The sequence below is a fragment of the Aotus nancymaae genome, unplaced genomic scaffold (genome assembly GCF_030222135.1).
Source record: "Aotus nancymaae isolate 86718 unplaced genomic scaffold, 86718_ANA_hifiasm-v0.15.2.pri h1tg000036l, whole genome shotgun sequence".
NCBI lineage: Eukaryota > Metazoa > Chordata > Mammalia > Primates > Aotidae > Aotus > Aotus nancymaae.
Window position 1 is genome coordinate 71,273,900 of NW_026988450.1, and position 27,982 is coordinate 71,301,881.

Below are 27,982 nucleotides of genomic sequence, written 5' to 3' on the forward strand. Positions count from 1 at the left end.
CTCTGTCTCTCTCTCTCTGTCTCTCTCTCTCTGTCTCTCTCTCTGTCTCTCTCTGTCTCTGTCTCTCTCTGTCTCTGTCTCTGTCTCTCTCTCTCTGTCTCTCTGTCTCTGTCTCTCTCTCTCTCTGTGTGTCTCTCTCTCTGTCTCTCTCCCTCTCTCTGTCTCTCTCTCTCTGTCTCTCTCCCTCTCTCTCTCTGTCTCTCTCTCTCTGTCTCTCTCTCTCTGTCTCTCTCTCTGTCTCTCTCTGTCTCTGTCTCTCTCTGTCTCTGTCTCTGTCTCTCTCTCTCTCTCTCTCTGTGTCTCTCTCTGTCTCTCTCTCTCTCTCTGTCTCTCTCTCTCTCTCTCTCTCTCTCTCTGTGTCTGTTTGTCTCACATACACATTTTTTGGTTTAAATAGCAGAAAGGCAACGACTGCTCTTTACAGGAGAGAATCACATGCTTTTGCACTGACTACAAGGAAACCTACTGGGCATCATTCAACTTTGCAAGTTAGTACATAAGACATGAAATAGTAAAGCAAAAAGCTACAGAGAATCTATTGCCCAAACTACCTTGCATGTGCGGGGCTTGGTGGCCTTACACTTGCCTAATGCCCCTGCCCAACCGTGTTGTCCCTATTACTCTTCCACAAATACACATTCCTGGTCCCAGTGTGCCCAAACACACATAGGGCAGAACCAAAGACCATGGACTACATACACACACACAGAGAAGGAGAATTGGAATTTTATTTCTTACAACCACTGTGACCTTGGGCAAGTTACTTAACCTCTCTGAGCTTCAGCTTCCTCATCTGGACAATAATAATATTTCCTAATGCTGTTGTGAGGATTAACCAAGGTAAAGCATACAAAGTGCTTAACACAAGGACTGGCACAAAGTGAGGTTAATAAATGTGATCTGCCGCTATTGAAAATGTTGGAGACGACACTGAAGATCACATTATTGTCATTTTCACAAGAAAATTAACTGGTTTATAATTTAAATGAGATCTCACTAAACTTCTAGCAGTCTGACTGCGTAATTAAAACTCTGGTTTTCTACCCAGGAAAGAACAAATGTCCAGATTTTAAGCACACCCTAGCTGGGCTGTTATCTCTGGAATGCTGAGATGCTGTCATGGTGGTCTCCAGTAATACCTTGTGTATATAAACATCCTTATATCTGAAAAGCATATAGAATTACAAATAATAAAAGGTACGGATAGAATGGAACTGGAAAGCATGAAAGTAAGCATGTGAACACAAAAGCCCAATTATAAGCAGGGTAAAAGTTAAAGGTGGTGCACTTACAGTGGCTCACGCCTGTAATCCCAGCACTTTGGGAAGCTGAGATGGGCGGATCACCTGAAGTCAGGAGTTCGAGACCAGCCTGACCAACATGAAGAAACCCCATCTCTACTGAAAATACAAAATTAGCCAGGCATGGTGGTGCATGTCTGTAATAGCAACTACTCAGGAGGCTGAGGCAGGAGAATCACTTTAACCCAGGAAGCGGAGGTTGCAGTGAGCTGAGATCGTACCATTGCACTCCAGCCTGGGTAATAAGAGTAAAATTCCGTCTCAAAAAAAAAAAAGTGCTTTGTATGTCCCCACTCCTGGTGGGCCCACAGCCAGCCTGAAAAGTAGACATTACTCTGTCCGCTTCACAGGTGAGGAAATCGAGTTTCAGCCAGGTGGCAGGACCAGCATCCAGAGAATAGTGGGAGATGCTGAGTCAGAAGAGATAGGAAAAGGCTGCAATACATAGGGCCTGGAGGACTTGGTAGAAGACTTTGGATTTTGTTTGGGGTTCAGTGGAAAGCCTTCAAGACTGTAAGCAGGAGAGTGCTGCGATCTGATCTACATTTCAAGATCACCAGCCAGAGTGGGAAAGGCAAAAGTGAGCCAAGGAGGCCACCTGGGAGGCTGCTTTGGAAGTTCCAGTAAGAGATGAGGACAGTGCCCATGGAGATAAAGAGAAGGGGACAGATTCAGAGATACAGAGAGGGTCCAAAGATAGCCTTACTAAGGAATGGATGTAGATGTTGGCAGAGAGGGGAGAAGGCACGGTTTCCCAGTGGGTTGCTGGGTGGTTGATTTAGGGTGTCTTCAGGAGGAAACTGTTGGAGGTTGCGGGGAGGGGAGTCAAGGGATCCTTGCAAACTTGTCAGGTTACAGCAACGTAGGCATGCACTTTTGCAAAGAGTTGCGTTCCTTAAACATGCATCCTTCTCTGGCAGAGAGCAGGTCTTATTCTTTCGCTCCTGGGCATTGAATAAATGCCTTCTGTGAACTGCGGGAGCTCAGGCCCACCCCACTCAGTCTGTCTGTACAGAATGGTGCCGCTGGCTCCGAGAGGCTCGGTATTCCTGCTGCCGCCAGGGGACTGGGGAGCAAGTAATGACCCTTCTCAGAATGTTGGGCCTGATACAAGAAACAAACAAAAACCCCTGATGTCCTATCTTCTAATGTTTCAGACTTCGGGTAACTTTTTCTTTTGCCAGTCTCCATGGGATCTTTCCTCTGCTCATGTTTGAAAGTGAGTCTTTTTTATTTTTTTTAATGTTGTTACTCAGGCCTTAAATAACCTTTGTCCTATGATGGCTTCTGGAAGGATGAAGCCTAAGTTAGTGTAAAAGTAATTGCAGTTAATACAAAAATTAGCCGGGCATGGTGGTGTGTACCTGTAATCCCAGCTACTCAGGAGGTTGAGGCAGAAGAATCGCTTGAACCGGGAGGTGGAGGTTGCATGCTGTGAGCCAAGATCGTGCCACTGCATCCAGCCTAGGCAACAGAGCAAGACTCCGTCTCAAAAAAAAAAGTAATTGTGGCTTTTGCCATTGAAAGTAATGGCAAAACTGCAATTACTTTTGCACCAACCAATAGACTAATAATAAGATCAACACTAAAAATAGGCATTTATAGAGTGTCATCCCATTAAAAGACCTCTCTTATGCACACTCCTTGAGTTTAGCCTCATGAAAATCTCTGATGGAAGATAAATGGCATGTGTAGCTCTATTTGAGAGGCCAAGGAACATAGCAGCCACGAACGTGTAAATGACAGTAATAGCATTGTTACACTGCAAGAGCTGAGCTGGATAAGGTGCTCGGAACAGGGCCTGCAATACGAATGTTAGATGATGATGTTGTGATTTGCCTCCAGATAGAGAAACTGAGGCACGATGAGGCTGTGATGTCCCCACACTCAGTAGTGGAATCAGTTTCAAGTTGTGTACACTCTGGTGTTCCCAGACGCCACCCTCAGAAGGAATCTGTGTGGCTTTTGGGGACATGCCTTTGGACAGGAAGGCCTCTGCCAGGGCTGGGTCCTGGTGAAATTCTTCCCTCCTCTGTGCGAGCTTCTCCACCTCTCCCCCAGCCTGAAATCTCTGCGCTTCTCCCATCAAGTCTGCCTTCCTGCTGAAGGGGGTTGAGCTCGCTGTCTGGGACCACTCTACCCTGTCCTCCCCGCCCTGCCTCCTGCCCCAGGTGGCCTTCCCTCTGCCTGTCACCTTCCAGTCCTCCACCCAGTGTCCTTCTCCAACAGGTTTCTGCAATCGAGAGTACCCCAGGCCCTGAGGACAGGCCCGTGATGTCCACAAGGGTGGGTCTTGGCAACAGAGGCCTTGCCTCACACCTTGTCACTCTCCATCCCTGTGTGCCAGGCCCAGCACCAAGCCCAGAGCCCATGCCATGACACACTATAGAGCTGGCTTTTAAAAATTGACAAAGGTTGTCATCACCAGAACCCACCTTCGCACATGGGGGATGTGTTCCTGAAGATTGTCCCCTCGGGGAGCGTGTCCTTTATTCCAAAGCTGGCACCAGGGCCCAGGGCACCCCAAGTGCCTGGAAACCCTGAGAATACCTCCTCACCACCACCCGGCACCACACTATTCTCCCTGGTGTGGGCCAAACTCTGCCCTCTGAAGGTGGCTGCAGTCACACCTGAGGAACCAGGAGTGTGACTTCCCTTCAGAAACACAGTTGAGGGGAGACGGGTCCTCATCACAGGAGGCACTTAGACAGTAAAGATCCCAGCTTTACTCTTCGCCTCATAGCACGACTCTGAAGACGGCTCCGAACGTGGCCTTTCCAACACGCCTTGGGCAAGGGCCACATCACCAGGGTAAAGGTAAAAAGTCTGCTGCAGGGAGCTCTTTGAAACAATGGCTCTCCTTTGGCTGGCTCAGTTGATTGTGTTTACATTTTGGCTTCAAAATATACATTGAGGAATGAATGAGTGAGTGAGTGTAGCAGTGCGACCTCATCCCCTCACAGCCGAAGCGTGGGTTTGAGAGACAGTGTGTGTGTGTGCGCCTGTGAGAGAGAGAAGGGCCGCTGAACCAGAGACGGTCTCTTTTTCGGAGGCAGCCCCGGGCCGCAACACCTCTTTTCAGTTGTCACTGAAGAAGGCAAAGGCGGCGACCGGAGTCAGCCGCCACGCTCCTTCCTTTGCTTCTTCCTCTCCTCCACGGCCTGCAAATTTGTTTCAGCCCAGCGGCTCCCTCCACTGACCTGAATTTAATTATTTTATTCTTTATAAATGGAACACTTCCCCCATCCCCTATTCTCAGCCCCCCACCACCCCCTAAATTAACTGACCTCCCCTCATTAAGGGTTCTGAGGACTCAGTTTTGTGTGGGAAGACGTTTGGGTCCGGTTCACAGGCCTTGCTTGTTTGCAGGTCCCACTGTCCATCTCTGTTAAAATAATGAAGATTTGGCCAGGCAGGGGGTCTGGAAGGATGTTTTGCCTGAATTCCCAATATCTGCTTTTCGTCCAGTAAAATATTTTCCTGGGCATTGGTGGGAGAGGAAATGGACAGTCACTGTGTCTTCAGAGAGCAATTTCTAGCCAGCTGGCAGCGGTTCTGAGGCCACCAGCGCACCCTGCCCCCGGCACTCCTCTGATCTCCATTCTTGTGGCCAGGGTGGTGTCGGAGCCAAGAGATTTTCAGCATTGGTATCATGGAAAGAGGAGGCGATGTTGAAATCCAAACTCTCTGCAGTTCCTGAGTGATTGTGATGAGTGCTGAGGTGCCGCTGAAACCTGTTGACCAAGGCTGCTACCACCGGGGTCTCTTCCTGGCCACTTGCCTCTGAACTAAAACCACCGGGTTGGATGGAATTCTGAGCAAAACCCTGAATCCATTTGGTGGTCACCAAGAAGCATGGGATGGCCAGGCAGGGGCATTTCTGGGTTTTTCAAGGTGGAAAGGTGGGAATCGATAGTGGGATGGGCCTCTGGCCTCCCTGCCGGAGGCCTGAGACAGCCTGGCGCTGCCATTTACCAGCTGTGTTCCTTGTGGCTCTGAGTCTCTGTTTATTCATTGGAGACGTGAAGTTGATGCTGCCTGTTTGCTGGGTGAGCGGCTCTGGAGCCAAACATTCTCAGCTCGGCTGCTCACTTGCTGTGTGGCTTTCAGCAAGTTGCTTACTTCTCTGTGCCTGGTTTTCCTCATTGTATTAGTTTCCTGGGGTTGCTGGAACAAATTAGTACAAACTGGGTGGGTTAAAGCAATAGAAATCTATTCCCTCACAGTTCTGGAGACTTAAAGTCTGGAATCAAGTGCACACCAAGCCCTATTCCCTCTGAAGCTCTAGGGAAAATCCTTTCTGGCCTCTTCTGCTGCTGGTGCTGCCGGCATTCCTTGTAGCTGCATTTATTTCTTCCATCTCTGCTTCTGTCTTCACGTCCCCTTCTGTTCTGTCTGTGAGTTTCTCCTCTGGGTGCCTCAGGTGGACATTTGCCATTGGATTTAGGGCCCATCGGGATAATCCAAAATGATCTTATCTTGAGATCTTAATTACATCTACAAAGATTCTTTTCAAATAAGCTCACATTCATGGGTTCTGAGAACTAGAACATGGACATATCATTTGGGAAGCCACGGTCAACCCTCTACACTCATCTATCAAATAAGGATGGTATCAGTGCCTAGCATGCTACGGAGTTTACATGAGGGAATGTGTCTCGTGCCCCGCACACAGCAAATGTTTGTTCTTTTCATAATCCATACTGAGCCACAATTCCATAATTACCACGATCATCATCACCATCATCATAGCCAACTTTCATTGAGAGACTTTCTAAACTTAACACATCTAAAATTAACTCTTGACTCTTTCCCAGTCTTCAACAGTTCAGTAAATAGTACCTCTGTTAACCCCAAAGCACAAGCCAACATCCTACAAATTATCCACGTTTCTTCTTTTTCTCTCATACTCCATTCCATCCAGAAATCTTGGCTGTTCTGTCTGCAAAATAGATCTCCAACCCAACACAGCCTTCCAAGACCCCTGGGTGGCACCCCCCGAGGTGCCCTTCACGTTTTGATGGGTGTGAATGGTGCTCCTGGACACACATGAGCTTCAGTAATGCTGCTTCTCACCGCCTCTACCACTGTCCCCCATTCAAGACACCACTACTGGCCAGGCGCAGTGGCATACAACTGTAATCCCAGCACTTTGGGAACCCAAGATGGGCAGATCACCTGAGATCAGGAGTTCAAGACCAGCCTAGCCAACATGGTGAAACCCCATCTCTACTAAAAACACAAAAAATTAGCCAGGCGTGGTGGTGCATGCCTGTAATCCTACTTGGGAGGTTGAGGAAGAAGAATCGATTGAGACCAGGAGGCGGAGGTTGCCGTGAGCCGAGATCACACGACCACACTCCAGCCTAGGCCACAAGGTGAGACTCCCGTCTCAAAAAAAAAAAAAAAAAAAAAAAAAAAAGCCACCACTGCCTCTCACATGGATCACTGCAGTAACTGTTGGCTGTTCTCAGCTTTATCTCTTGCCCCCAGCACCTCCTTATCTCCTGCATGTACCCATGACTGTCAACTCTCCTTGGAGCTATTTTTTAAAAACATGAGTCAGATTTGTTTCTCCTCTACCCAAGCCTCCGCTCATTCCCCCATCTCACTCAGAGCAAAAGCCAGGTCTTCCCAGTAGCCCCACATCCTCACCTGCCCCTCTGTCACTCTGCTGCAGCCCCGGATCTGGGGCTCACCCTGGGACACCGGCCACCTGTTTCGGCATTTGCACTGGCTGTGTTCTCAGCCTAGAACACTCTTCTCCCGGCTATCATTGTGGTCTCCCTCACTGCACTATCGCTCACCTGTTTCCCATAGAACTCCAGGGGCGCCACTCACACCCGCCAAAACATGAAGAGCCCCCCAGGTGCAATACAGGGGTCCTGGAAGGCTGTGGTTGGGTTGGAGATCTATTTCGCAGACCGAATGGCCAAGATTTCTGGATGGAATGAAGTGTGAGAGAAAAAGAAGAAACGTGGATAATTTGTAGGATGTTGGCTTGTTCGTTGGGGTTAACAGAGGTACTATTTACTGAGCTGTTGAAGACTGGAGAAGAGTCAAGAGTTAATTTTGGACGTGTTAAGTTTGGGAAGTCTCTCAATGAAAGCTGGCTATGGTGATGGTGATCATGATTGTGATAATTATGAAATTGTGGTCCTGCTTAAAAGGCACCCCCTCCAGGAGGCCCTTCCCTGACAATCATAGCTCTAACAGCACCCCATCAATCTCCGTCCCTTTATTCTGGTTTTTCTTCAAATCACTTAGTGCTCCTGATCTTGCTGGTCAAATTGTCTGCTTTCTCCATTATACCCAAGCTCCATGAGGCAAGGGCTTTGTTTTGACTCCTCTAGGATCCTCAGCACCTGGCACGTGTGAGCCACATGATAAACATTTCCTGGATGAGGGAATTATTAGGGCTAGGATCTGGCTTTGTATGCATGACCTCATATCTTCCAGCAGCCATGTGAGGTTGGTACTGTAATATCCTTATTTGCCCCAGGCTTGGGGGCTCAGAAAGAGTAAATAAATGTTCCCTGGCTACCCAACTAAGTCAGTGTTAGCAGCAGGATCTGAACCAACTCGTCTTACTCCAGAACCCACTCTCTGAATCACCATCTGTCATGAGGCAGAAATGAAAGACTGTAAGTGAAAGACATTTGGAAATGGAAACGCGCTGCCTGAAAGTACCAGAAGGACAGCGGCCGTGCCTGTGCCGTCTGAGCAGATCCCTCCGAATTGATTTGGTTCTCCTTCCTGTTTAATTTTTTACATTTTGAGAACTATTTTTGCTGCCTCCTGGATGATACAACTTTAGGTGATAAGAAAGGTGTCTGCAAAGCATCATTGCACTGTTCAGTGACTGTCAGGCTCAGTTGGCTGGGAATGCTCTAGAAATGGGCATCCAGGCTGCATGAATGTACCCTTTATTCCAAAAACAGGTCAGTTTACTTTCTGCCTTTAATAAACATGGCATACTGATTAGAATCAAATATTTTGGCATAGAGGATATGCAGAGAGTGTTCATCTGAGTCAAGATTCGTTTATTCCCAGCTCTATCACTAAAATACCTTGTGGCTTTAAATAATAATGACTCTTATTTCTGAATCCTAGCAGGCGCTAGGCACATTCCAAGTGCTTTACATTTATTAACTCATTTAATTCCGCAAACCTCTCTTGGAAGTAAGTACTTATTAACACCATGTAATAGTAGTCACTGAGGCACAGCGATGTTAAATCCCGTAGCCAAAGTTCCACAGCAAATCATCAGCAGGCCCGGGATGTGAACTCAGGCAGTCTGTTTCCTGGGGACACTTCGTAACCAAACTGGTTCTCTATTGTGACTCTCAGCTTCTTTATCTGTAAATTTCAGGGAATGTACTCTGTCATAGTCTCCAGCTTGAAAAAAAAAAAATCGATGCTTTTGAGACTGAGAATCTGGTAGGAGTTTTGAGTCATGGGCGTGAATGCAAAAGGAGAGTAAGAGAATGGGATGAGACTGGGCAGAGCCGAGAATATTACAGACGGGCTGAGCTACAGGCTCTCTTTCTGACCGGTTCTTGCCTGCATCTTGTCATGCTGTTGTTTGCTACTTTTCTTACCTCGGTGGTTTGTAAGAAATAAGAGCCCCAGGCCGGGCGCGGTGGCTCAAGCCTGTAATCCCAGCACTTTGGGAGGCCGAGGCGGGTGGATCACGAGGTCAAGAGATCGAGACCATCCTGGTCAACATGGTGAAACCCCGTCTCTACTAATACAAAAAGTTAGCTGGGCATGGTGGCGCGTGCCTGTAATCCCAGCTACTCAAGAGGCTGAGGGAGGAGAATTGCCTGAACCCAGGAGGCGGGGTTGCGGTGAGCCGAGATCGCGCCATTGCACTCCAGCCTGGGTAACAAGAGCGAAACTCTGTCTCAAAAAAAAAAAAAGAAAAGAAAAGAAATAAGAGCCCCAGGTACACATCTCCCCATCCACTCTGTTTGGGCAAAGGAAAATGAAGCCCTTATGGTCACCTGGTGTTTTAACTTTAAAACAGCCTCATATCTCTTTTCTTATTTAATTCACACAGAAATCCTGTGTGCCGAGCCAAGGATGTTCCCATTTTATAGACAAGGAATTGGAGACAGAGATTGAGAAAAACAATATTCAGGTCACATTTACCTTGTCCTGACTCTTACAAGTATTTCCTGGGTCCTATCCCATGGTTTTTTGTACTTTACTAATTTTTTTTTTTTCTTTTTTGAGATGGGAGTTTCATTCTTGTTGCCCAGGCTGGAGTGCAATGGCACCATCTTGGCTCACTTCAATGTCTGCCTCCTGGGTTCAAGCACTTCTCCTGCCTCATCCTCCCAAGTAGTTGGGATTACAGGTGTGTACCACCACACCCAGCTAATTTTGTATATTTAGTAGAGATGGGGTTTCTTCGGGTTGGTTAGGCTGGTCTCAAACTCCCAAACTCAGGTGATCCTCCTGCCTCGGCCTCCCAAAGTGCTGGGATGACAGGCGTGAGCCACTGCGCCTGGCCTTACTTTACTAATTCTAACAAATGCAGCCTTTGATCACTCTCAGCTACCTCCCACACTGGTGCCAACACTAGGTGGGTTATATTCATCATCATGATACTACCCATGATGGGGAGCCTTCTATGTGCCAGCAATTTTTCTGGGGGCTTTTCACATCGTATTTCCTTCTAATCCCCACAATTCTCCTTTGAGATGCCCAGTGTTATGATGCCCATTGTACAGATGAGGTGAGATGCTTAAGGCCACACAGCCCCAAATCAACACATGCAGACATCACATAGGTAGGAAGTATGAATCCAGCATCTGAATGTGTGAGCACAGAGGTCCCCTCCCTGGCTAAAGCCTTCTGGAACTCCCAGTCATGCAAGACAATGTCCAAATTCCCTGGTGTGGTGTGCGTGCACCCCTGCAGCCACTGCCCTGCCCCTCGAGCTCACGAGCTGGCTCCACATTCCCTCATCTTGGCCACACTCAGCCAGGCTGCTCCTCTCAGCCGCGCCCTTGCTCTGGACCTCACCCCTCCACTCCCCTCCTTGGAATTCATACTCTCCAATCCCTCTCCGGCTGGCGATTTCCACCCATCCTTCATGGACCAGGCCAAACACCGCCTTCCCCATGCAACTTCTCACCCACCATCTCCCTACACCCTTTTCCCTGCCCCGTCACCCCTCCCAGGGCATCTGCACCACTCGCCAGCAGAGTCACAGGCCCCTAACACAGCCCATACTCCGTGGGATGCTGAACAGCAGGGAACAGGGAATGTCTGCTCCACCTAAGGGCGTGTGATGCCTCTTTTTTTAACACATCGCTCCAGCACAACAAGATGTATTTGTGGCTTGTATTTGAACCACGGGCCACCAGCCTGAGGCTCCTGGGAGCCCCTCAGTGAATGCTGTACTTCTCTACCTGGTCAGTGCTCTATATGGTCAGGCCGAGCCTCCCAGGCCCCTGAGAAGTGGGAGCAGCCACCACTGGACAAGCTGAGGGATGCTGGGTGGCCCTTGGTCTCCCCTCCTCTCACGGCATGCCTGGCGCTTCCTGGACTTCTGATGCAGGGCCTCATACCTCTTGAGGAGTGGGAAAAGGGGCTGCATTGGGATGTGGAACCCCAGGTCCTCACCCTACACACTTGGATTCAAATCCAAGGACTTCTATGAATGCGGCTTTTCTGGCCCTTGGTTCCATCATCTACAACATGATGGGATAAATTGGGAGCTCTCCAAGGTTCCACCCAGTGGGAGCATTCAGGCACTTCCTTTATTTCCGTCCTTGTAGCTTGGAGAAACTGAGGCCCAAGAGCAGAGGACTTTCTCAGAGCCAACCCAGTTGGAGGTGGGACTGGAGCTCTCACCCTGGCCAGATCTGCAGCCCTCCACCTTGCTCCGATGTCCTGACTCCTCTCCCCAACCTTCCAGTCCCTGGATGCCTCTTTCCCTCCTTCCGCCCTGCCAGTGTTTCTCACCTGCAGGACATGAAGGTCAGCCATGCCAAGAGTTTGTCCTGAATCAGAACCAGAATGGGAACTCCCAGGGCACTGGCCACCTAGGTGTACTCACTGGCACGAAGCAGGCAAGGCCTCCTCTAGCTACCTCCTGTTTGAATCCTATGCATCTTTCAATCCAGCTCCCATGGCACCTCCAACCAGGAAGCCCTTCCAGGGCACCCCAACAAGAGACATCATCTGAATAAGCCCTCCCATCCATGACACGGTATAGTCCCCCTGTGGGCGTTTTCATTTCCTTTTAAATACTTGTGTGTACACCGTAGCTCCTCTACATGATCTCAAGCTCATTGAAAGCAGTAACCAAATTGCCTCCATTTTCCGATGCCTACCACTCATCTCCGCTTCAACACCTGATATAGTGTTCTAAGTGTCGATACGTATTTGTGGAATAAATGGAGGTCTCTTCCTTCAGAATGAATGGTCAGGTATATAAGCATCCATCCATTTCAGGGCCAGACTGGGTTGAATCTTAACTCTGGTCTCTGTGCACTGTGGGACCTTAAGTCAAGCGACTTAACACTTCGGTGCCTCTGTTTCCTCACTTGTAAAATAGGGATAATCGTAGTGCCTAATCAGGTAGCTCTGTGGATTACATGGGTCATCATGTAAATGACGTGCTTAAAAGAGTGGCCAGCAAAAGTTGTTAAATTTTGGCAATTTTTTTTTTATACTGTAAGTTCTGGGGTACATGTGTAGAATGTGCAGGTTTGTTACATAGTTATACACGTGCCATGGTGGTTTGCTGCATCCATCACCCCGTCATCTACATTAGGTATTTCTCCTAATGCTATCCCTCCCCAATCCCCCCACCTCCTGCTGTCCCTCCCCTAGCCCCCCAACCCCTCAACAGGCCCCGACAAATCTATATGCAAGTTTGTATTTGATTTTTTGAAATTATATGATACCACTTTGCAGTTCGAGTTGGGCTTTAGCTAGCTGCCAAGCTCTTCCCATCCTTTCATTTTCTGCATCTGCCTCACATATGCACAGCCCAGGTCAGAGTGCGCCCCAAGCAACACTCTTTCTTGGAGCAAGGGGTCAGGGAAGGGAGAGATGGATTCCCAAATCTCTGTCTTAACTGCCCGCCAGTTTGGGGCTCGTGGCCCACATTAAGTGCTCTTACTCAATTCATGTGACTTGACAAATTTGGAATGTGTTAGGGAAAGGGAGTTTTTCCAGCTATGAGTCAGTACATTTATGCACTCACACACACACACATTTTTTTCTTAAAAAAGAGTTTAGCGAGAATCATTTATGAGTATAAAATGGAAACCTCTGGAAATTTTATTTATTAGACCCTAATGCCAGTAATATTTAAGACATTTAATAAAGGGTTTGAAACAAGATACAGTCGGGAGAAAACACAGCTAGCTGCCTTCTCCTTCTGTATTCTCAGCTACCATGTGGTACACAGGAAGATCCAAATTACATGAGTTTAATCTCATTCCCCTTGAATACTCAGATTTTTGCTAAACATGATCAGGAAATAAGAGATGTGTAAAAGCAGGGATGCCAAACTGGTATCTATTAAGCACCTAGATGTACCGGAGAGCCGTGAGTGGAGATCATATCCCAAGTTCAAGAGGCAGTATAGGGGGAAATGAAACAATTTGATTCAGACAGGCTTGGGTTCAAACCCCAGCACCTCATTTCATAATATTTTCTAGTCTCCATCATATTCCATTTTATGGATGACAAAACTGAGGCTCAGAGAAGATCAAATATTTTGTTTCTGGACACAAAGCTCTTATGTGGTAGAAACTGCATTCTAAACTGAGTCTGTCAGTCTCTAGCCAAGAATACGCTGTCTCCCTTTGCTAAAGAAAGTGGTTTCAAATGATTGTTTCTCAGAGTGGAGTTTCCATACCAGGGAGGGAGGCAGACATGCCCATTGTCAAAGATGATGTCTGTAGATCCTAACCAGGCACGGCTTCTGGGAGACCAGTGTCTTCAGCCACTTTCCGAGCCTTGCCTCTGCGTGCTGCCTGTTAGGGATTAGGAAGAACCTGGTTCCCCCAGGTTGGTCTTCTCCTTACTGTTGTTCATTTTAAAGAAAGAAACCACCACCCACCCAGAGGGCTTCTGTTTTCTGGTTCACTCATATCTCTTTTGTGAGAGCTCACTTTCACAGACTTCCAATCTTGAGGGAGCTGTGTCTTTTTCTCAGAAACAGGAGCCGTAATAAAAGGTGCATTCAGTCCTCTCATATCTGTCAGCAGCTGTGTTGGAGCCAGAGTTACCCGAGGCAGGGCAGAAGGAGGCGCAGGCCAGGTACCAGGGAGAATTTTTCCCTAAACAAATCAGATCACCCTGTGGTTGCCTCTTCTAAAGATCATGGGGTGCCTGGTGGTGTTTCTCAGATTGCTGGGGGATCTGAAAGGGGCCTGGGGGTGAACAGGACACATCCTTTCATCTTACAAATACTTTTGAGGGCCACCATATTCCGGGAACCGCAGACATAGAATCCAATTCTTTAGTGGCTTCCCATCACGCGCAGGTGAAGACAGAACTTCTTGAAAGGACTCCAATCCCTGGGGCGATCTGGCTCTGCTGTTTCTCTGGCCTTCTCGGCTCCAGCCACTCTGGCAGCTGCCAGTCTCTGGGGTCCACCGCGTCCCACCCGCCACAGCCCACACATGCCCTCCGCCACTCGTTCAGCTTTTCTTCCTCTCCCTGCCTGGTTTGTGCTGCTTGTCCTCTAGGTCTCACTGCAATCTGCTGTATCCTTCTGTGCCTCTCCGTGCAATCCTGCCACACTGCACAGTGCTTCAGTGAGCACAATAATGTCATTGAAGCCTTTATCTCGAGCTCAACTCTAAGGCCAGGGTTCGCCTAATCTCCCCATGGCCTGGCCCCTAGTCAAAGGCCCATAAAGAGTTGTTGAAAGAATGAAGAGACATCAGTGAGCAAAATAGACGCTGCCCTTGGCAAGTGACACTGTCGCAAATGGAAAAAAAAAAAGAGATCCTGGCCTTCCCAGTGCTGGACACATACATCTTCCTAGAGTGTCCGTTGTCAAATTGTACTTGACAACTTTGAGGGAGAAATATTTTGAAACAAATACAGGTCAACTCTAGAGTTGAATTCCACATCCTCGTAAATGTGCAAGATGTCAAGCTGCGTCTACACACCCCAGGGCAGTTGGGAACACAGGCTCTGCTGTCCTCTTAGTGACTCTCAGTTGAAGTTAAGTTGTGGCTGTTGGGAGAGATGGCCCAGTTTTCCACAATTCCAGTTATGCAGCCAAAGTTGAAGAGGCATTGTGGGGAAGAAAAATGGAAAGGTGGTTCAGTCAGGCCTGAGTTCCAGCCTCCGTGTTGAACTTTCTACTCTTACAACTCTGGGCAACTTTTTTAATCTCGCAGGTTCAGGTTTACCATCTATAGAATGGGTATGTAAATGCCTGCAGTTGCCACTGCTGTGGAAAAGGAAGATAAGGCTCGGGAGCCAGCCCAGAGCTTCCTAGCACAGAGTATGTGTGCCGGACGTGGTGGCCATCATGTGAGCAATTTTGCAGATTCGCAAATGACTACTGTGGGTTTTTTTTTTTTTCCATTTGAACAGCATTTTCTGCCCTTCTGAATTAAAGGCTATTGTTAGGGACCAAAGTGAAATATTGCCTGGAACAAAGACAGGTCACTGAAGACTGCACTTCCGGCTTGCAGAGTGAGGGCTGAGCTCGGACTCCACGGAAGTCACTTGTAGCTTTCCACCGTTTTTGAGCTTGACCTTGCTCTTATTTCTGGGCTGGGCTGGTCTGGCTCCAGCCAGAGCTGGTTTCTCCCTCCCACATGCTCCCTGGCTGCACTCACACCTTTCCCTCAGTTTGAGGCTATCACCTTAGGACATCACTCCGTTTTTACTAGACCTGGAGCTTCTTACTCATCTGCTAAATGTTTGCTGAATGAGAAGTGGAATGGGATCAACTTCTTAAGAGGGAGTGACCCTCAGGGAGGGCACTTCTCTTCTACAGGCCATTAAAGTCGCTTCCCTGATTCTCCTGGCAATCCGACAGGCTTAAACTAGGCCAAAAGGGAATATGTGGGGACTCATGAGGAAAATGCCACTGGCTTTTTTCCTTATTGTGATTTTCTCCATCTGACAAGTAATTTCTGGCAAAAGGAGTCCTGAGCCAGGAAGGTTGGAAATGTGTATGCATTTGGAGCTCAGAGGGCACTAAAAGCCCTATAATTCAGGTTTACTCTGCTGCCCTCCATGTGCGGGAACAGCAGGCTCCACTCGGCATGCACTGCGGCCTTGGATTCCCCTCCACAACCCAAGGAGGCAGCTCTGATTAGAGCCCTGCCTGGCTGAGAAGGAAACCAAGGTCCGGGAAGAAAAGTGATTGGCATAAGGATACAGAACACGTGTGTGTGAGAAGTGAGACCAGACTCAGCCCTGCTGTCTCCAAGACCAGTGCTCTTTCCACCATGCTCCTTAGGATCTAGTGGGGTCTAGCGGGGTGATGGTGCGGCACTGGGTTCAAGGAGAAATGGAGAAAACAGAACTGATTCAGTGAGAGTCTCTAGCTCTGAGAATAATTCACTATGCAGCCCAGCCGAGTCGCTCTGCCCCTGTGGACTCCAGTTGCTGCCTAGTCAGTTGAGGATAATAACAGGTATTGTCAATAACAAGAACAGCTAACACCTGCTCACGCTGCTCCAAGCACTTTATATGTATCACCTCCCTCAATCCTGCAGGGGAAGGTGATGTTAATTAGGCGAAGAGCCAGGGCAGATCATTTGAGAGAGGAACTAGCATGACTAGCTATGTGGTTGTGGAGCATGATGGGTTCAAGAAAGGAGAAGAAGCCAGTGAGCCAGGAACACGTGTGGGGAGGGGGATGGGGAGAGGTGAGTAGGCAGCAGCTTCACAGGGCTGCAGAGGCCATGGGGTGGGGAGCATGATCTTTGCCCTGACGCAGGTGAGGAGTCTGTTAGCTGCCCCTGCCTTGCACCCCCTCTTTATACATTGTACCTTCTCCCACTCAGTCTATTATTTGTCTTTCTCCTTTTTTATGCCATGAATTTCTTAAGGGTAGGGACCAGGTTTTATTTATGTCTATCTGGTACTTAGCAAAGAATCAGATATACATGGGTACCCAATGAATGATTGTCAATAAGATATTTAATATACTAAATATTTAATAGTAACATGTTCAATGTTTAATAACTATTTATATATAATACATTTAAGTTCTATATTGACATTTGTACCTGTATCAGTCTGTTTTCACAGAATTGTAAAAAACTGCCTGAGACTGGGTAATTTATAAAGGAAAAAGGTTTAATTGACTCACAGTTCAGCATGGCTGGGGAGGCCTCAGGAAATTTACAATTATGGTGGAAGGGGAAGCAAGGCACCTTCTTCACAAGGCAGCAGGAAGGAGAAGTGTGAGTGAAGGGGGAAGAGCTACGTATAAAACCATTGGATCTCATGAGAACAGCATGGGGAAAACCCCTCCCATGATTCAATTACCACCAACTGGTCTCTCCCTTGACGCATGGGGAATTGTGGAGATTACAATTCAAGATGAGATTTGGGTGGAGACAGAAAGCCTAACCATATCAGTACCTATAATGTAACTTCCATTATGCAAGCATTTCTGCTACTGAATGATATATGCATTTCTGCAAATCCTGGCATCCTGAAAAATTCAAAAATCGCAGAGATTTGGGAGACAATAAGGTTGCAGCACATGACCCACAATTCATGCAACTCTGTAACAAACCACAGTCCTAGTGATGCTTATAGCACAGTTAAAATGGCATGCTCAATTTTGAATTAAAAATACATCAGTAACTTGAGGACCTGAGTAACCATAGGGCTATATTTTACAAACAAAAAGGGGGAACTCAAAGGCAGGTGGCTAGAGAAGGTTTGAGGCTGCTGAGTTACGGAGGCAGGAGCAGACAGATCTTCATCAGAAGTTACAGGTACAAGAGCAGTTGCAGGCTTTGCTAAAATGTAGCAGAGAGGAGTGGTCTAACATGGCCTTTGCACAAATATCAGGGAGAAGTGAGCACCAAACTCTTCTAAGACAGCACATGGCCATGCTGAGCCAAGAGGAGGAGCATGGAGTGAGCGGGTGTCATGGACAGCATGGAGTCTTCTACGGCTTACTACACTCAGCTGTGTCTGGGATCTTTGCATCCAGCTGCTGTTACTTGGTGATGCCAAAACATTAATGCACTGGAAACATTTGCCTGAGAGCCAATACTACTTCCGCATTTTATGGACATCATTCCACTGTATACCTTAACTTAGCTGAACTATCTTATAGAAGTAAGTGCAGTAGAAAGAATGACGTCTAATATAACATATGCTCATTGGTAAGAATGCCAGCTGTCTAATTTACATTGAGAAAAGTACTGGCCATGCACCCTGCATGAGTTGTGGACTGTTTTCCTCTTGGTCTGAGAGTCCATTTAGTACACTCACCTTACAAGCAGAGTGTGGAGCAAGAGCATATGCAGTTGGGAGACGCCAGTCTAGAATATCATAAATCTGGGCTGTGATGTCCCCCTCCTCATCAGGAGCAGCTGGACTACACTGATTGTACCTCTGCGCTTGGAGTCGAAGGATGGTCACCCCAGCCTGTCTGATAACTGTGTGACCTCAGGAAAGTCAGTTAACCTCTCTGTTTTCTCAATGGCAAAATAGGGCTAGTGACATGCCCCTTAAAAGTAAGGAGCCAATTAGCCGGTGGATAAAAAGCTCTTTCTAAGCTACGAAGGGCTTTGGAGAATGTTGTTCTTCTCACAGGTCAGCGCCTGGAATGCTCAGGTTAGCTTGTCTCCTGGGGTGCCTCCTCCCGCTGGATGGTTAGTTTTAAAGGGCAGTAGGCAAGAGCGCTCAACTTTTTGGAATCGAAATTAATCACTGAGATAAACTGCAGAAGCTCAAATTCCCCTGCAGGAAAGAGGTCCAGAATTTTTAACTGGGGAATTTTGCTGGCCCTTGACAAAACTGAAGAGGAGGGGAAGCCTGTGGCCAGTTTTCAGTGCCTCCCTCCCTGAGTGCGCTGCCCGATACCTGGGGCCATCACTCACCTCCAGGACTCTAGTCACTCACTACCCGTGGCTGGAACCCCTCCCTCAGCCACTCCCACAAAGCCGGGTCTGTCTGCTCCTTCCCCCAAATGATAGGAAAGGAACACAGGCTTTGGAACCACATGAACATGGCTTTGGGTCAGCCTGACCACTCACCAGCTCCACATCCACGGTGGCCAAGTTGTCACTTTTGGAGCCGGTTTCCCCATGTGGAGAATGGGCTGCAACTTCCTTCCATCCTTGATTAAGAGGATGAGACGCCAGCGCTTTGCAGACTTTAACCAGCCCAGAAATCACCTGGAGGTCTTGTTAAAATGCAGGCTGCTCCCATACTGTAGGGCTTGGTGGGGCCGGGGACTCTGCCTATTCAACAAGCTCCCAGCTGGTGCAATTGCACCCCGAATAGCAAGACCCCAGCTCAGGTGTGTGAGGTGCCCGGCACGAGGTAAGTACTCAGTCAATAGAATCTGCCACCTGGAGGTTTTCTTTCCCCACAACCAAAAGGTTCTCCTTTGAAAACAGGAATGGATGAAAAGAGAAAGCTCTGCTCACCGCAGAATTCTTAGGGAAACAAGAAAAAACAAGTTTGGCTTTCAAGGCAGGCTGGGTGTGGGGAGTGAGAACGGTGTGCCCTCCGCGGCGGCTCCCCAGCTCGGTGGCTGCTCCACGCACATGTGCTCCGCAGGTGGCCTCTGCCCTGCCTGGTTAAACCTCTAGGGCTCAGGCCCCAACTTGCCATGCTGTGAACATATCCTCAGAGCCGGGCACAGGCCTTTTTCTTCCAGCTACAGCTCTTCCCAAGGAATTTTCAAAGCACACGGGGTTCGCTTGGCAGGAGTCTCCCAGGATATAAATACGCTTTGGGGGCTTTTGTTTTAAGCACTGCGGTCTCTTTTCGACTTGAGGCCTGAGCACAGAGCTTTCCCCCTTCACCCTCACCAAAATGCAACCATGAAGGGCTGCTGCCAGGAAGACTCCAGGAGACTCTGAGTGAGGTTGAAGAGAGGCCTCCCGCACCCCTACCCCCGCTGATTTTGCCTTTAATTTCGCTCTTCTGGAAAGCCTGCTTCTCCACAAGCTGCTGACTCATCCAGGGCTAGGGTCTTTTTTTTTTTTCTTTCTCAGAATCGCCACAAAGCCCAGAGATTTTGAGGTTGGTTTAATGAGCGGCTCAGTCCTCACCATTTCCTTTTCATTCATCTTCCCCACCTCCATCCCAGTCCTCCATTGACTCCGTCCTGCTGGAATAGAGATGGACACCCAATTGCTCTGCCCTGCTTCTGATATTGAGTTTCTGTCCTCTGTAGGTCTGGATGCACCGACTGCTCTTGGAGTAAAAAGATTCCCAGGATGTGAGCCACACGGGACCGGTGAGTACTGTCGCGTTTGGCAGTGGTGGGGCCTAGGCTGGGTCTCACCAAGCGAAAGGAGATGGGTGGGAGGGGCAGGGGCAGCTGAGCTCTGGCAGCTCTGAAACTGTATTTCCATGCACATGTACCTAGAAACAGTACAGGGCCGAGAATCTAGGTGTGAGTGAGTCCCTTGGAATCCACTGGGTTCCTGCCAATCCCTCCCCGGGAGCACTGGAGCCTGCAGGTAGTGGGGCTGCCCTCCCTCTGTTCTGATGATGGCAGCTCAAACTGCCCATCCAGAGGGCATGTGCTCAGGAGTGTTTCCAGCAAACCTCTAGCCAGGGCTAGGGAGATATTCTTAAAACAGAGAAGGAGCTACCTGGCTCACACCAGTTGGGAAACCATGGCCCTGAGTAGACAGACAGGAAAGCCACCTTTGCACATTTGAAGGACTGTCATGGGCAGGACAGACTCCACCTAAGGAAACATTGCTAACAGAAGAGCTATGCAAGAGTAGACAACTTGGGGAGCAGAGTGAGTTCCCTGTCACTGGCAGAATTCAAGCAGAGATTGGAGAAATATCTGTGGGACATTTCAAACATTACAGACCCTGTTCCCTTGTGATCTAGAATGCTGTGAGGGACAGGCAGTGGGAGGAGGGAGAGGGTGTATGGAAAGTCTGAAACAGGGAAGCTTTTGAACTCATGCCTGCAAACGCTCAGCACTACCTCTTTTAGGTGCAGGCTCTGCTATAAAACTGTTTGGCAGCCACCAGAAGAGATGACCCTCAGGTCTCTCCTACAACTGTTGCCCATTGACTGGCTGTACCTGAGATAATGCCAGACAATGCACGCATCATAGGCATGAGCCCAAACACCTGCTGTATGTGGTCAGGGGACAACTCCCAAAGCGTGATGGGAGTTCTGCTCAGAGGCTCTGGGGAGCCTCTCCCATGCCAGGACCACCAGAAGAGTTTCTGGCTAGTCATCCCATCAGGGGACTCGGCCCAAGATCCAGACCACATAGACAAGAGGAAAAGGCACGGCGGAGGAACAGGTGCCAAAACTCACCCACCTCCCACTCCCCAGGGCCCCAGAGAAGGCAAAAGCAGGTGTGGTTCAGGCAGATGGCTTGACTTCGCCAGGAATCGTGGGCCTTTAGGCAGGGGCAGTACCACATACTCCAGTGGCCAAAACCTGGCCCACTGAGCGTGAGAAAAATTGCACTCCAGACACAAATGAGGAAGTTACGCAGGAGGGACACCCATCGCGCTTGGGAGGGTCTGAATAATGAGCACACGGGTTCCTTTGTGCTTTGTAACTGGGTCTTCTTCCCCTGGGGTCTGGGTCAGCTGCAACAGTAAATATTTACCAAGGGCCCCTGAGGGCAGGGCTCTGTGGGAGGCCAGAGATGGTGTTTTTCTTTAAGAAACTGACAGCCTGGATGAGAATCGAGTTTGACAGTGGTTGCGCACAGGCTGTATATTCAGCTGAGCCCTGTTTGCTGTCGGCGGGGGCAGGGAAAGGAGGGAGAGGGGAGGGCTGAACTGTGACTTGGCATGTTTTTGGCAAGTCTTTAAGCAGAAGTTGAACTTTGAGGACAGGTGTTGTGTGCTTGCATTCACAGAACCTGGCACGTAGTAGGTGCTCTGTAAATTATTGTCAAATATAGTGATGAGGAGGCAGCCCAGGGAGGTGATGTCTGTGTTTCAGAGGGACCCTGGGGTCAGAATGCCAGTTTCCAATCCCAGCTCCTCCACTAGCTGTGGGGCCTCATGCTTCAGTCTCCTTCCAAGATGGGGATAGTGGTAGTTCCTACCTCATAGAGTGGTTGGGAGGATTCAATGAGTTAATTCACATGAAGCTGCCAGTCCCTCATGCTGGGACATAGTAAGTGTTCAATAAACATTAGTCCTTATTCTAGATGTGGGACATGAACCCGGGTTAAGGCTCAATGACAGGACAGGAAAAAGCAGTGTAGGTTGTAGGACAGAGCACTGGGCTCTGAGTCAGAAACCCTGGCATAGCTGCAGGGCAGGGAAGAGGAAGCAATCCCTCCTGGTGAGTGCATTCTCTAAGCTGGAGATGCTGTGGAAGGCTGATTTTCCTGCTGGCTCCCTCTGGTCCCTCCTGGTTGAAAGCAGAGATGGCTCTGCTATTTATTCCTAGCTGTGGGCTTCCTGGAGAGTGGAGTGACCTTACAGAACACCCCTTTTTCCCAGTGAATGGGGACATCCTTACCATCCTCCTTCCCTCCGGGAAGTAGTGGTAAAGACTGAAAAACACCAGCACAAAAGAAAGATTCTGTTGATACAGATGGAGAATCATTTAAGACCCCAGCTTGGGTAGCGTGGTCTCAAGCCCCGCAGTTGCCTGTGCCTTCCCCAGTGAGGTCTGGCTGTCTCCATGGCTGGAAGACAAATAGTGTGTCGCCGGATTCCCACAGTGATGATTCACTCTGCAAAAGGCACTCCCCACCACCCCAGGATTTGGAGCATATTTCAGATAAAAATTGCATTCGCCTGAAGCACTTGTCAGGGTTACATTTCTTACATTGGTGGTAGACTTGGAGCTATGGAATGAGCTTGCTTAGGGGCCTGCCTTTTGACTTCCTCGCCCCATCTCACCCAGACCCTAGCTGGATAGCAGGATTGTAATGTAAGCCAAATTGTATATGACACAAGCACAGCCCCTGTGCCTAGGGGATCTAAAACTATTCTAGTTTCCTTTTCCCATCACCCCCGCCCCAACATCTGTCAGGTGGCCACAGCCTCACTTCCAACTTGGGTGGGAAGGGGGATGGCATGAGGGATGAATTGGTCATGGCTGCCAGGGGCATCATGCTGAGAAGGGTGCTGAGGCATATCCAGGAAAGAGTATTCTGCAGTGGATTACTGATGTCTGCTGAGGAGGCAGGAACTATAGCATTCCTGCCACTTTTGGGCATCCCTAGACAAAACAATTTGTTTATTTTTTATTTTTTTATTTGTATCGCTCTGCCACCCAGGCTAGAGTGCGGTGGCACAATCTCAGCTCACTGCAACCTCCACCTCCTGGGCTTAAACAATTATCCTGCCTCAGCCTCCCAAGTAGCTGGGATTACAGGCACACACCACCACAGTGGCTATTTTTTATTTTTATTTTTTTGTATTTTTAGTAGAGACAGGGTTTCACCACATTGGCCAAGCTGGTCTCGAGCCCCTGACCTCAAGTGATCCACCCACCTCAGCCTTCCAAGGGCTGGGATTACAGGCATGAGTGCACCGCACCCAACCCTTAGACAAAACGATTTCTAAGTCTACCTTCCTGCATCATACTTTGTGGTCTTATATTAGCAACCTTGTTTTATAACAGAGGGACAAGGCATAGCCAAACCTCGTTAATCTGGACCACGTTAGGAACAACCCAGGTGAGTGAAAAGTCTTCATCCCAGGGTGTTGCTGCATGCGGGTGGGCTTTCTTACCTTTCAGTCCACAGACAACTCAGCCCAGCCCGGCTAACTGGTGCTAATGCAGGAGCCACAGGACCTGTGCTTAGCAGGTCTGACCACGTGGCTGAATGCACCTGACCTATACTTTTATGCCACTTACTCTTTTTGCATGCTTAGGAATAAATACCACTGAAACTAACAAAAGCAGTGTGTTTTTTGAAGTAGAAAATCATTCAATGGGCAGCTTTGCTGCTATTTCAAATTGCCAGGGAATTTGAATTAGAGAGACTTTGTACTAGCTGGGAATAAGCTGTTTTTTCCAGAGTTATATGCAGAAGATGAAACAAAATAGTCCAGAATTAGGTTTCCCCTGAGTTTCCTGATCTGTAAAATGGGGAAATAATACATCTCGCTGGGTTATTTGGGAGAGTAAATGAGATAAAATGTGGAAGAGGCATAGCATACAACCTTGCTTACAAAAGATGGTCAAGAAATGCTATTTCTTTTCCTCCGTACCACCTCCCATCTATATTCACACTGAAAGCATAGCTTTTTTTCTTGCAATATGTTCAAGAAATGATGTTACAGATAGATTTTTTTAAAATAGCATCATACTTTTCAAATGACTCCTGTTGGCTTTTCAGAGACTCTTTTTATTGCTGATGACTCTTCAATGAGCAATGTCTGCTTAAATCTTCAGCTTGAGTTCCTCTGCTCTGGTCTTCTGGGTGGAATAGCTCCAAGGGTCCTGCCACGCATGTGGATGAATGTCTTTGTAACATGATTGAGACTATTAGCGGGTTTCTTTAGTAGAGACTGAGTCATACGGTGATTCGGCCATTCCACATCTTTCCTTCAACACGGCAAGTGTCCACACCTGAATTCCATTCCCATTGTCGGGAGAGTCAGGACAAGAAAGCTGACCTAACACCAAATTGACACCATCCATGTTTCAGAAGGATGGGCTTTGCTTGTTAATAACAGGTAAGAAGTTTGCATTGAAAATCTTTTTTCATCCTTAGTCTCTGAAACTCTTCGGGAGAAAGATTAAGTTTCCGCTTAAAAAAAAATTAGTCGAGTGTAGTGGCTCATGACTGTAATCCCAGTACTTTGGGAGGCTGAGGCAAGTGGATCACGAGGTCAGGAGATCGAGACCAGCCTGGCCAACATGGTGAAACCCCATCTGTACTAACGATACAAAAAATTAGCCAGGGGTGGTGGCACACGCTTGTAATCCCAGCTACTTGGGAGGCTGAGGCAGGAGAATCACTTGAACCTGGGAGGCAGAGGTTGCAGTGAGCCGAGATCATACCATTGCACTCCAGCCTGGTGATAGGACAAGACTCCATCTCCAAAAAAAAAATTCAAGGACGGTCTCAGTGGCTCACACCTATAATCTCAGCACTTTAGGAGGCTGAGGAGGGAAGATTGCCTAAACCCAAGAGTTTGAGGCCAGCCTGGGCAGCACAGGGAGACCCTGTCTCTACAAAATATGTTTTAAAAATTAGTCAGACATGGTGGGGACCGCCTATGGTCCCAGCTACTCAGGAGGCTGAGTCAGGAGGATCGTTTGATACCAGAAGTCAAGGTTGCCGTGTGCTACAATCACACCAGTGCACTTCAGCCTGGGCAACAGAGTGAGACCCTGTCTTGAAAAAAAAGAAAAATCAAGACTAATGAAATCTACGTGAAGCAGGGAGAGGGACCTGAATGACTGGAGGAGCAGCATCCCTCATCATAGAAGTAGAGACTCATTAGGACTCCTGGGTTATTGGCTGAGAGCTGGGGCTCTAAGGCAGGCGACAGACAACTGCACCTTTATTCTGGCCATCTTGAGCATCAGCCCCCAGTCCTCTCTGACCTATAACCTGGTGAGCTGGGTGACACCACCTTCCTCTTCTCTCTTGTCCTCTCCCCTGAGGCCTAGAGCAGAACTTCTCCGCAGCCTGTTCTCTGCCCTTACCTGAGGGCAGAGTACAGCTTTCTTACCTTTCAGTTCATAGGAACTGAAAGGAACTAGCTGAGAAGCCACCTGCCTCCTTCCCAGGAGAAGGAAGCCAGTGCTTTTCCAAGGCTTCATGGGCAGGGCAGAAAGACGAAGGTAACCCCATCCCGCCCTCCCATTGTCCCTTCTGAGGCTCCATTCTGTAGTGTGGTGACCCTGTTGTGGATCCCTCTCTTCTTCCTCTTTTTTGAGATGAAGTTTTGCTCTGGTCGCCCAGGCTGGAGTACAGTACCATGATCTTGGCTCACTGCAACCTCTGCCTCCTGGGTTCAAACATTTCTGCCTTAGCCTCCCAAGTACCTCTCTTCTTATCCAGCTTCAAACTCTTCCTTCCTGAGGATGGAGCTGGAGGACACCGTGGGACCGGAGAGGAGGTCTTGAGATTAGAGTGCATGGCCAACATAGGCCTCCTTAGAAAGCTGTCGCCTGGAGGCCCAGGCAGGGGCATCAGAACTCGGTGCAAGTCCCGCAGCCTCCTCTGAGGCCCTGGTCTCCTCTCTGAGCATCCGTGGATCTTACAGTAGACACATCCAATGTGAGGCAGTATTGCAGAGTCATTGAGAGTGCACTTTGGAGCCAGACTGGCTCCTCAGTTAGAATCTCAGCTCCACCTTTGCTAGTCCTGTGATTCTGACAAGTTATCTAACATCTATGTGCTGTGCCTTCCTCAGCTATAAAATGGGTTCCCTCATAGGGTAGTTATGATGACTAGATGAGTCTGTGGAAGGTGCTTGGGGTAGTGTCCCGAGTAAAAGTGTTAGTAAAAAACAAAATCAAAAAGTAAATGAACACAGAAGTCAGTATGTCATTGATCACCAGATTGACCTCAGCAAGATGATAAGTTTCCTACCCATAGAATCGAAGTCTTTCATTCTGCCTGTGGGTTCAGGGAGGCTTTCATTTAGACCCTGAAGGAGGGGAAACCTGGGCAGAGGTGGCAGAGGTGGCAGAGGTAGACAAAGCTTGGACATTTGGAGGCTTTGGGAAGTCAGGTTGCTGGAGCAGCTAGAGCCTCATGGGCAGCACATGGCAGTTGAGATAGGCAAGGTCCAGTATTAGGAGTGGACTCAGTGCAGCTAAGCTAAACCAAAGAAATGAAGAAAGAAGTGAGAGGGCACTTCATCCTTCTCTGCAGTCCAGCTAAAATTGGCCCTAAGTGCCCTGACCTAACCCCTATTCCGTGATACTTCAGAGCTCCAAGTTTCTTGACCAAGGAAATGCTAACACCTAGAACTCGTAGATACCAATACTTAAGTGGGTATTTGATTATATTAGTCAGACTTTTGGTTACAAGATGGAAATCCAATTCAAATTGACATAAGTGTAAAACAAAAAGGCGGTTCGTTCGTGTAATTGAAAAGTCTGAGCTGGCCTGGCTTTGCGCCCAGCTGGATCCCAGCAATGTCTGCAGGCGTCGTGTCTCTCCATCTCTCGGCTCAGCTTTCTTCTGTGTGGGATTTACTCAGACAGGTTTCCCCCACCGACAGCCAGCAGCTTTTCTCAGCAACCCCCGTAGAAAGAAGGCTGTGCTTCCAGAGTGCTCCTAGCAAATGCCCTGGAATTGAGAGACTTGGGTCATATGTCTGTCCCTAAGCCAACTGCTGGAGCCAAAGGGTGCACAGTGCCAATTGGCCAGGCCTGTGTCACGCACTCCCACCGGGCATTGTGGGACCACATGCACCAAGAATGGGTGGTGAGGAATTGGGGAGAGAGAAGAAACTAAAGCCAAAGTGCCATATGTACGTCCTGCAGAGCCTTGAGAGCCTTAAGGAAAAGGAGTGACTGTGGCTGTAATTCTCAGAGCAGACTCGGTGGGGAGCATTGAACCTGGAGCTGGCCTTTGTGGTCCAGAACGCATGTGAGAGTGAAGGCTGGGCAGGGAAATATTTTCACAGAAGTGATAGACTACATGCAGGTCTCCCTCTGTAGCACGCTACCCCACAATAGTGTAATTACATGCAGATGTGTCATCTCCCCGCACGGACTTGGGCCGTGTCCTCTGTGTGCTTCCATTTCTCTCCACTCCCCTGCAGCCCCTGGGCTGATGCCTGCCCGTACCTGGCCCCTGCACAGCACTCAGGAGGTGGTCACTGGTTGAGCAGCATCAGAATGGGCATGCCGAGGGCTCCTCATCCTGCAGCCGATGCAGGATGCCATCTTTTTCTCAGGCTATGCTCCCACTCTGGTGAGTTTCCTGGTTTGTATTCCAGACTACAGTGTGTTAGATCTGATGGCTGCTCTAACAAATTCCCACAAGCTTAGGCTTAACACCAATTTATCATCTTACGGTGCTGGAGGTCATAGTCCGAAATGGGTCTCACTGAGCTGAAGGTGACAAAGTATTGACAAACAAAGTACATTCCCTTCTGGAAGCTCTCAGGGAGAATCCATCTTCTTGCTTTCCAGCTTCTGGAGGCCTCCCAAATTGCTTAGCTCAGGGCCTCCTTCCATCTTCAAAGCCAGCAAAGGATGGTTGAGTTTTTCTCATGCTATAGGACATGAGAGCATGCGGTTTCTCAGACTCTGACGTTCATCGGCTTCCTACATCTTTAAAGGACTCTTAGGATTACCTTGTGCCCACCCTCATAATCCAGAATAATCTGTTTATCTTAAGGTCAGATGATTAGCAACCTTAATTCCATCTGCAATCTTGTTTTCTTTGGACTAGTCAAGTGCAGTAGTGAAAAGGGGAAAAGCGTAGACAAGGAGTTCGATCTGTAACTGACTGAAAAATCCATTGAGAAAACTGACTACCTTCCAGTCAGCCTCCATCTGCAATCTGCATTCCTCTTTGCCATTTAACTTAAAATATTCACAGGTTC

The 27,982-nt window shown here is 48.5% G+C and overlaps 1 protein-coding gene across 5 annotated transcripts in view; it reads left to right on the forward strand.

Moving 5' to 3' along the window:
• Nucleotides 1-27,982, forward strand: part of ZHX2 (zinc fingers and homeoboxes 2) — a 247,719-nt gene that overhangs the window by 60,786 nt on the left and 158,951 nt on the right. For 4 of the 5 annotated variants that reach the window (XM_064384556.1, XM_012451583.2, XM_012451584.3 and 1 more), the window contains exon 2: nt 19,681-19,743. The gene's annotated coding sequence lies outside the window, so the exon portion shown is untranslated. Of the gene's footprint in view, nt 1-19,680; nt 19,744-22,621; nt 23,134-27,982 lie in introns of those variants that run through there. The other variant, XM_064384557.1, reaches the window with a different exon arrangement.